Raw genomic sequence first — 10642 nt, forward strand, 5'->3', positions numbered from 1 at the left:
GGTGGTGGAGGAAAATGAGCGGGATGAGAGTTGTACTGGGGCCTCCACTCCTGATAAGGTGCATTCCACTGAGGTTGTGGCTGAGCATAAGAGTGAAATGAATGAGCAACTGGTTGGGCATAATATGGATCTATGAAGGAACAGGGAGAATATGACCAAGGAGGAGGTGTAGACCAGGAAGGATGAGCAGGGGGATCCCAAGAAGGCATGAAAGTGGCTTGATAAGGGTCATAATAGGTCTCGGGTATCCCTTGCAGCTCCTGCTGGTAAGATCTAGGTCCATGTGGCCTCCTTTGGTTCATATAATAGAGCGATTCAGTGGCTCCCTTGGCTCTTTGATATGCAGCTTTGATTCTGGGCAAGGAAGGGCACTGATATGTAGGATGGTATTCTTCACATACAAAACAGACTTCTAGGGAGTGCATTGGACATTCGTTCCTAGGATGCTTTTTAAGGCAGCTAGGACAAAAAATGACCAAAGCCCTCTTGGCTTCCTCTTGCTTCTTTTGGATCCGCAAGGTATCCAGTCGCATGGCAAGAAACTGCCTCATATCACTTTGAAATCTTTGATCTAATTTTCAAATTCATCTTTGGACAAGATGTTGCTCCCAACATCTCTACTTGTAGCCATTTGCTTCAGAGGAATGTTTTCTTCTTCTTCTCCCCTATAGGTTCTTCAGATATGTCTTGATGTCCACCCAGGGGCTCTTTCATCACAGCCATCGAAGAAGAACGTTGGCTATGTGAAGCAGTGGGGGTGTTGTGCAATCATTTTTCTAACTTATCTCTACTCCTACAAGGCATGAAATAGATTGAACTACAACTAACTATCTTGCGAAATTGAAATGAAAGCAGGAAAGGACTAATCTATTTTGCTCAAATGAAATTGCAAGAATGAAATGCTAGGCTACGCTTGCGAAATTGAAACACTAATCTACGCTTGCAGAATTGAAATGCGGAATTGAAAGGCTATTCTAGGAAAGCAGGAAATGCTAATCTATGAAAGCGGGAAATACTAATCTAGGAAAGCAAGAAAGGCTAATCTACTTTTGCATAAATGAAATTGCATAATGGAAATGAAATAAACTACTTAGAAGAAGGTTGTAGTAGAAAATAGAAGAATAGCAACAATCACCAATACTCTGCCGCTTCCCCGGCAACGGCGCCAAAAAGATGGTGATCTCCAGTATTGTAGCAATAATGCTACAACTCCTGGGGCTTCCTGTCTCTCATTTTATCAACCCGATAGTTCGTACAAACTTGGAAGCGATGGTGCTATATGCACAAGTACTAGCTCTTGTTGCAGCTGTCACTTGGTCAGCTGGCACAAGTCCGCTAGGGCTCAAGCCAACTTCTATGGGCTCTCAGAAGAAGCTTGCTAATTGATGGACGAAAGCTAATCTCAAAGGAAAGCTACTTTACTTGACAAAAATGAACTGAAAGCAAATCAAAGCATGTAAACCTAGGAAACCCTAATTTAACTAGTCTGACCTCTACAATGCAAGGAATGTAAATGCAACTTCTACCAATGCTGTCACTACCTCTAATAAAGGAAAATGCATGAATCTAAACTACTTGCATCATGAAAGTTATGTTTTTGTATTTTTCCTTTAAGTGTGTGGAATGATGGTGATCTTGTGCTAACTAGGGTTTGGTTGTGCAGATGGGATGGAGAAGGAAGGAAGGCGTGGGATAGGTTGGAGAGGCTAGGAGAGGTCCCTAGGGATCCTTAGCATCCATCCACAGAGGTTCCTCGCATTCAGATGCTCAGCAACCGAGAGAGTGGCCTCCTACAGGATGGCTGTGGAGGATCCTACAGGATACTCTGTTTTCTACAGGATGTCTACAAATGGCTACAAGATGACCTACCGTGAGTGTTTGGAGTGATGGAGGAGTAATGGAATGGTAGGGGGAGATGTGTAAGGTAGGAATAAGGCTGGTGATGGCTTTAGAAGTGGAAGATCAGATGAAGGAAGAGTGTATGCAATGGTTTGATGATTGGAAGGATGGGACCAACGAAAGTTGAAGGAGATGGAGCTATGTGGGAAATGAGAGAGTTGGAGGGTAAATGAGTGAGACAGAGGTTAAATAGAACTTGAGGAGGTGATGAAGATGATAGAGATGCCCTGCACAATGCTCATTTAAACGAATCAATGAATTCTTGCAAACAAACCAAGTCCTAGCTAACTTAATCTAATTGTCAATGAAATAAATGAACATCAGCTTTGTTTGGAAAGAGAACCATGTACTTCACGTGAGAAAGAGCATTCCAAAAGATCTAAATGCATAAAAAACTCCTACCAATCGATTCTAAGCATAAAAAGCTACGTTACCCATCAAAACCAACTACCATAACAAGGCAAGATCTAAAGAGCAGATTTTTATTATGAGAATGCAGCAAACACATGAAGATAAACAAGGGAGGTACTGGGCGCTTGAGATGGGCCCAACCCCAAGAACTACAGCCTCCCAAGAACGATTTATAGCTGGTGCAAAGCTGGATCCATCTTTATTAATCAAGAAATGAAAAGTACATCAAAACTGTCCATAAGGAGAGCTTGAGAATGAGCTGAAAGCAAAGCTAATCCATGGCCTAAAAATCGAACTACAAGCTAGCTAACTAATGGCTAAAACAAAATGACTAACTAGCTACAAAAATGACTACCAACTAGCTACCAAAAATGACCAACCACTAGCTAACCAAAATGAGGCCCCAAGCCTTCTTATTTATACCATTTGAGGACCCAGAAGTCCTCCTAAAAGTTAGGGACTTGGCTGCCCAAGACTTGGAGTTAACAGCAGTCCAACTTGAATTGCTTGGCTGCCCTTGTGCTCATTGATTTGGTGGCCTTTGAACTCCGAGCTGATGGTGGAGAATTCGAGGTAAGGGCCGATAAATGAGGGGGACACCTTCCTACAAATCCTCTAGCTTGTTCTCCCACGAATTTGGCTGCCAAGTGCTCATTAAGACCTTCAAATTTGTCTCCAAGTTGACCAACAAGGCTACACAAAGCACCCATTAGACTTGTTGGCATAATGACTAACCAAATTCACTCTATTAACATAAAAATAATCAAAAACATGCAATAAACAAATGAGAATGGTGGACTAAGCCAAATTAGGAGGTTGAATGAGCCCAAATAATTGTACATTTTTGGGGCTCATCATCACCCCCCTACTGAAAATGTTGCTCATCCTCTGAGCAACCAAATCTCTCCTCATCTGATGGCCCTGATGGACTCCTTGTCATGCCAAGCTTCTGAAGTGATGTCCTCTTCTCTGTTATGAAACCATGCTTCTTTGCTTCTTCCCACTACTTGCTCCTTTCCCTAAAGAATTCTCAGCTTGGGTATGATTGTGCAAGTATATTCAATCTGATGGCGGAAATGGTGGTGAAAGGAGATGAAACCAGTGGAGGATAGAAGAAAAGAGTGGTTGCATGCTTCCTCAACAGACTTCAAGCTTCAAATCCCTCTCCAAAATTGATTCTGGCCTGCCAAAAGGCTTCTACAGGAAAGTCCTGTAGCTTCCTGTAGAAGGTTGAACCGTGACTAAATTGTGCCCGAACCTTGAAAGAAATGAGTGTTCATAGAGGGGATGGATGTGCTTGGGGTGGCCAACACATGTGCTACCTCCTTAGCTAAAATCTCGGCCGATTTCTCCTTTTGCTGCCCTTTTTTCAAACTTTCCTGTAGAAACTGTTCGCTGGCTTCTACAGGAAAGTCCTGTAGTGGCTTTTTCTGTCTTCCTGTAGAAACAGACAGCACCATTATATTATGCTCGGCTGTGGGTGATTTTCCTTTCAGCTTGGCTGTGGCTATCCTAGACTCAAGCTTGTAATATCCCATCCCGAGGTAGAGCACAAACCAGTTCGGGATAGAGCACATAGCCACAATCAAAACTACTCAAGAATCTGCTAAGTGGGGAACGATAAAACCTCATCTTGCTGCAATCAGCCCATACTGTAATTCCTTGGCCCTATTTGCAAGACTTGTCAGCTTCAGTGTTTTACTCTCTGTAGATATGTGAGGAACTGCTATCATTAGCCATCCTTATTGCAGTAGACACCCAAGGATTTTTAGCTTTGTTGACCTGCTTGCCTGCTTGTATACAGAAGTGGATTTTTGGGATTTCCTTAGAGAGAGCGCAGAGCTATGCCTCTGTTATGCACACAGTATATAAAATTCACGATTTTCTGCAAGTGAGCCTTAACAGTGGCTCAATTATGAATCAACCCCTGGAGAAAATCCCGCATACAACAACAATTCTCATGCAACGATAAGAAAATGACTTGTAATTTCATGAACAGACTTTTATTCACAATTTCCTACCCCTTCAACACGTCAACTCCACCGGCTTTTTAATCAATTGCGTGGGAGAATTATGTTCAGGCCTACCTCATTAAGAATCGCCACCCCTGACATGAACAATGCAAGCTCTTCGTAGGCTGGGTTTCTTGTAAAACAGCTTCCTGTAGAAAAACGCCTGTAGAGTGTGATTCGGCCTTTGAGTGAGCCCGCTGCACTAGAGAATTTTGAAAAGAGGTAGGAAACTCAGCGGAGGAAGATAGATTAAGCCGATGGTGGAAGCAGAGGATGTATTCTTTGAGTGAACACGATGCAAGTGCAAGTTGACTAACGGTCTTTGGATTTCAGCCGAGCGCTCAGTGATGTCCGCGTGATTTTTGGAGTGAGGTGGCAGAGACGTGTGCTGGACCATGCAATTGTTGTCTCCACTGTAGTTTTAACTAGTGGTTCTCTGCTGTTAATCTCTTACCATCAAACACGCTGAAGTTTAACTGTTCATTACTGCCCGTTTTTAATTTCCTCCCTGAGATGGCTGAGTGCACGTGTCTCATTCACCCACCAAGTGCTGTTGAACTGGATGAGGGTGGCCAGTTAGCTGGCCACCGATTTGTCTAAATCCAACCATCTCATTGTTCACGCAGATTTCGAATTACATTCATGCAAAAGAGGAATAAGGTTAAGTCACGTACCTGCAAGTCGTGCGTGGTTGCTTTGTGAAGTGTCTTGCTGCATGCATGTGTTGATCTTCATTTGCTGCATGTATGGTAGCTTGATTGATGATTTATGGCTGTTTTCTCTTGTGCAGGTGCCCTCTGGACGGATGCATGCAACAAACGTTCATTTCCACGTTCAGATTTGCACATTCAAGCTGCTGTTGCTGCATCTTCACCAAACCAGAACTTCTTTTTGCCATTTCTCCCAAACGGCCAACCGGATTGAGCTAAAACTTGGTGGGCATGTTCCTACCATCATTATGCATCTCCCATAGCAAATTCGTGATCAATGGATGCACGGATTTCGAGAAAAATGGAAAATGGCTGAAGAATTCAGAGGTCGATTTCTCGGAAACCGTGCATCGGAATCGGCTGAAACTACTTGTGTAGGCTACTATCATCCATGTGCATCTCCCCATGAAACAGGTTTTGAAACGGATGCACGGTTATGGGGAAAATGCAAAAATGGCTGATGGTGATGGAGGCTGATTCCTTGGAAACCGTGCACCAGAATTGGCTGAAACTGCTCAAGCATGTTGCCATCGACCTTGTACAATCCCCCATAAAATGGTTTGTCAAATGGATGCATGGTTCTCAAGTTATGGCAAAAACAAATTCTGCTCTATGTGTTTTTGGCTTCAAGGCATTTTGCATGTGCTTGCATGGGATGACAAAATGAATTTTGCTTGTGATGCAGGTATGGAGATGATGGAGGAGGAGTTGGAAGATGGCATGAGGGTTTTTGAACCCTTGAGGAAGCTACCATGCTCGCCAAACCACTTTTTGAAATGCATGCCTAGTTTCCCACAATTTCTACAGGAAGATCCTGTAGAAGCACAATGAGAAGCACAAGGATTTGAAAAAAATGATGGATGAAGGCAAGGGATGGACACACAAGTGCTTGCAGGCCTAACCAATAGGCTCCCACCATCAGATTCACTTTTGGAATTGGATTTGGCTCGTCCAAAGGTTCTACAGGATGTTTCCTGTAGAAATTCAGAGCTTCCTGTAGAAGACACAGTTTTGAGGAAAGAAGCATAATGACATGAAAAAAATGATGGAAAAGGGGTGAGGAGTGGAAACATAGATGAGTGTAGGCCTCATGGACATATTCCAAGCCTTCAGGTCCTCTTTGGAGATCAATTTGGCTTTTTTGTAAGCTTCCTGAAGAAGATACGAAACTTCCTGTAGAAGGCACAAAAACTCCTTTGACCTTGATTTGAGTGCTCCTCCTGCCATGAAACATCCTTCTTGCAACCTGAAATGTCATTGCTGCAACATGAAATGGAGATTAGATTTATTTTTCTTTTTCTTTTTCTCTTTTTTTTTGAAAAACAACTAGGGCGCCTCATGGAGGTTTTCACCCTAATTGCCTGCCTTGGGCGCCTCCAAGGGAGGTTTTCATCCAAAGATCTTTTTCTCTTTTATTTTCTTTTCTTTCCAACCCATTGACCGCCTCATGGAGGTTTTCAATCAATGAGCCAATCTAAGGCACCTCCGAGGGGGTTTTCACCTTAGATTTTTATTTTTCTCTTATTTTCATTTTTTCATTTCTTTTTTCTCTTTTTTTTTTTTCTTTTTTTTTTCTACCCTACCCTACTTGAAAAACAAAATCATTTTCAAGTATAAGAATACTTCCAATGGAGCCATGTGCACATCGAGATCAGAGACAAAATGATGTGAAGGCTCGAAATGCATGTTTGGACAAGTATCCAGATCTCAAAGACTAAATGATCTGACTTTGAAGGGATCAAACAAAACTGAGGGAGAAAGTACCACTGCAACTTAGTGACCTTCTGAAACCATATCTCAATATAGCTTTGATATCCTTGGTTCTTTTGCTGATCTGGATCATTCTTCATGTCACCTTCTATCATGACCTTCTGATCTTCCTCTTTTTGTTGATCTTTTTCTTGAGTACATGGAAGATTTGATTGTAACCATGAGGGATCTTTCTTTATCTCTGATTCTGATCTCTTTTCTTCATTAAGTGCAGCCCATAGTTCTTTGATCTCATCTCTTGAATCTTCTTTTGTTGGATGTGATTCTTCAATGCTTTCATGATGATCTCTTTTGTGCAATGCTTTTCCTGAGCTGTGGTGAAGATCATTGAGCTCACGAGGAATCATTTGCACATGCTGTGCCTTAGCTTTGCACGTGTGATGAGCTGCTCCAATGTGTGGGTTTGGATATGATGGTACGGGTAGTTGAGTGGAGGTGTGAAATTGAGATGGAGATGGATGGCATTGTGGTTGGGTAGGCATTTGGGGTTGCCTTGGTGGAGGAGGAGGCGATGGTTGTGGATGAGCAGGTGGTGGAGGAAAATGAGTGGGATGAGAGTTGTACTGGGGCCTCCACTCCTGATAAGGTGCATTCCACTGAGGTTGTGGCTAAGCATAAGAGTGAAATGAATGAGCAACTGGTTGGGCATAATATGGATCTGTGAAGGAACAGGGAGAATATGACCAAGGAGGAGGTGTAGACCAGGAAGGATGAGCAGGGGGATCCCAAGAAGGCATGAAAGTGGCTTGATAAGGGTCATAATAGGTCTCGGGTATCCCTTGCAGCTCCTGCTGGTAAGATCTAGGTCCATGTGGCCTCCTTTGGTTCATATAATAGAGCGATTCAGTGGCTCCCTTGGCTCTTTGATATGCAGCTTTGATTCTGGGCAAGGAAGGGCACTGATATGTAGGATGGTATTCTTCACATACAAAACAGACTTCTAGGGAGTGCATTGGACATTCGTTCCTAGGATGCTTTTTAAGGCAGCTAGGACAAAAAATGACCAAAGCCCTCTTGGCTTCCTCTTGCTTCTTTTGGATCCGCAAGGTATCCAGTTGCATGGCAAGAAACTGCCTCATATCACTTTGAAATCTTTGATCTGATTTTCAAATTCATCTTTGGACAAGATGTTGCTCCCAACATCTCTACTTGTAGCCATTTGCTTCAGAGGAATGTTTTCTTCTTCTTCTCCCCTATAGGTTCTTCAGATATGTCTTGATGTCCACCCAGGGGCTCTTTCATCACAGCCATCGAAGAAGAACGTTGGCTGTGTGAAGCAGTGGGGGTGTTGTGCAATCATTTTTCTAACTTATCTCTACTCCTACAAGGCATGAAATAGATTGAACTGCAACTAACTATCTTGCGAAATTGAAATGAAAGCAGGAAATGACTAATCTATTTTGCTCAAATGAAATTGCAAGAATGAAATGCTAGGCTACGCTTGCGAAATTGAAACACTAATCTACGCTTGCAGAATTGAAATGCGGAATTGAAAGGCTATTCTAGGAAAGCAGGAAATGCTAATCTATGAAAGCGGGAAATACTAATCTAGGAAAGCAAGAAAGGCTAATCTACTTTTGCATAAATGAAATTGCATAATGGAAATGAAATAAATTACTTAGAAGAAGGTTGTAGTAGAAAATAGAAGAATAGCAACAATCACCAATACTCTGCCGCTTCCCCGGCAACGGCGCCAAAAAGATGGTGATCTCTAGTATTGTAGCAATAATGCTACAACTCCTGGGGCTTCCTGTCTCTCATTTTATCAACCCGATAGTTCGTACAAACTTGGAAGCGACGGTGCTATATGCACAAGTACTAGCTCTTGTTGCAGCTGTCACTTGGTCAGCTGGCACAAGTCCGCTAGGGCTCAAGCCAACTTCTATGGGCTCTCAGAAGAAGCTTGCTAATTGATGGACGAAAGCTAATCTCAAAGGAAAGATACTTTACTTGACAAAAATGAACTGAAAGCAAATCAAAGCATGTAAACCTAGGAAACCCTAATTTAACTAGTCTGACCTCTACAATGCAAGGAATGTAAATGCAACTTCTACCAATGCTGTCACTACCTCTAATAAAGGAAAATGCATGAATCTAAACTACTTGCATCATGAAAGTTATGTTTTTGTATTTTTCCTTTAAGTGTGTGGAATGATGGTGATCTTGTGCTAACTAGGGTTTGGTTGTGCAGATGGGATGGAGAAGGAAGGAAGGCGTGGGATAGGTTGGAGAGGCTAGGAGAGGTCCCTAGGGATCCTTAGCATCCATCCACATAGGTTCCTCGCATTCAGATGCTCAGCAACCGAGAGAGTGGCCTCCTACAGGATGGCTGTGGAGGATCCTACAGGATACTCTGTTTTCTACAGGATGTCTACAAATGGCTACAAGATGACCTACCGTGAGTGTTTGGAGTGATGGAGGAGTAATGGAATGGTAGGGGGAGATGTGTAAGGTAGGAATAAGGCTGGTGATGGCTTTAGAAGTGGAAGATCAGATGAAGGAAGAGTGTATGCAATGGTTTGATGATTGGAAGGATGGGACCAACGAAAGTTGAAGGAGATGGAGCTATGTGGGAAATGAGAGAGTTGGAGGGTAAATGAGTGAGACAGAGGTTAAATAGAACTTGAGGAGGTGATGAAGATGATAGAGATGCCCTGCACAATGCTCATTTAAACGAATCAATGAATTCTTGCAAACAAACCAAGTCCTAGCTAACTTAATCTAATTGTCAATGAAATAAATGAACAGCAGCTTTGTTTGGAAAGAGAACCATGTACTTCACGTGAGAAAGAGCATTCCAAAAGATCTAAATGCATAACAAACTCCTACCAATCGATTCTAAGCATAAAAAGCTACGTTACCCATCAAAACCAACTACCATAACAAGGCAAGATCTAAAGAGCAGATTTTTATTATGAGAATGCAGCAAACACATGAAGATAAACAAGGGAGGTACTGGGCGCTTGAGATGGGCCCAACCCCAAGAACTACAGCCTCCCAAGAACGATTTATAGCTGGTGCAAAGCTGGATCCATCTTTATTAATCAAGAAATGAAAAGTACATCAAAACTGTCCATAAGGAGAGCTTGAGAATGAGCTGAAAGCAAAGCTAATCCATGGCCTAAAAATTGAACTACAAGCTAGCTAACTAATGGCTAAAACAAAATGACTAACTAGCTACAAAAATGACTACCAACTAGCTACCAAAAATGACCAACCAATAGCTAACCAAAATGAGGCCCCAAGCCTTCTTATTTATACAATTTGAGGACCCAACAGTCCTCCTAAAAGTTAGGGACTTGGCTGCCCAAGACTTGGAGTTAACAGCAGTCCAACTTGACTTGCTTGGCTGCCCTTGTGCTCATTGATTTGGTGGCCTTTGAACTCCGAGCTGATGGTGGAGAATTCGAGGTAAGGGCCCATAAATGAGGGGGACACCTTCCTACAAATCCTCTAGCTTGTTCTCCCACGAATTTGGCTGCCAAGTGCTCATTAAGACCTTCAAATTTGTCTCCAAGTTGACCAACAAGGCTACACAAAGCACCCATTAGACTTGTTGGCATAATGACTAACCAAATTCACTCTATTAACATAAAAATAATCAAAAACATGCAATAAACAAATGAGAATGGTGGACTAAGCCAAATTAGGAGGTTGAATGAGCCCAAATAATTGTACATTTTTGGGGCTCATCATTATGAATATAATTCATAACAAATAATAAAATAAAATAATTATAAAGATTAAATATTTAAATATTAATTAGGTTAAATAGTCTTTAAGTTAAGTGAAAAGGCCTGTCTAAAAGTCATGCCCATTCACGAAAGGTCACGTGCTGAG

This window comes from Pinus tabuliformis, chromosome 8 (assembly GCF_031772625.1).
Source record: "Pinus tabuliformis cultivar Carrire ecotype Pingquan chromosome 8, CPIR1, whole genome shotgun sequence".
Taxonomy (NCBI): domain Eukaryota; kingdom Viridiplantae; phylum Streptophyta; class Pinopsida; order Pinales; family Pinaceae; genus Pinus; species Pinus tabuliformis.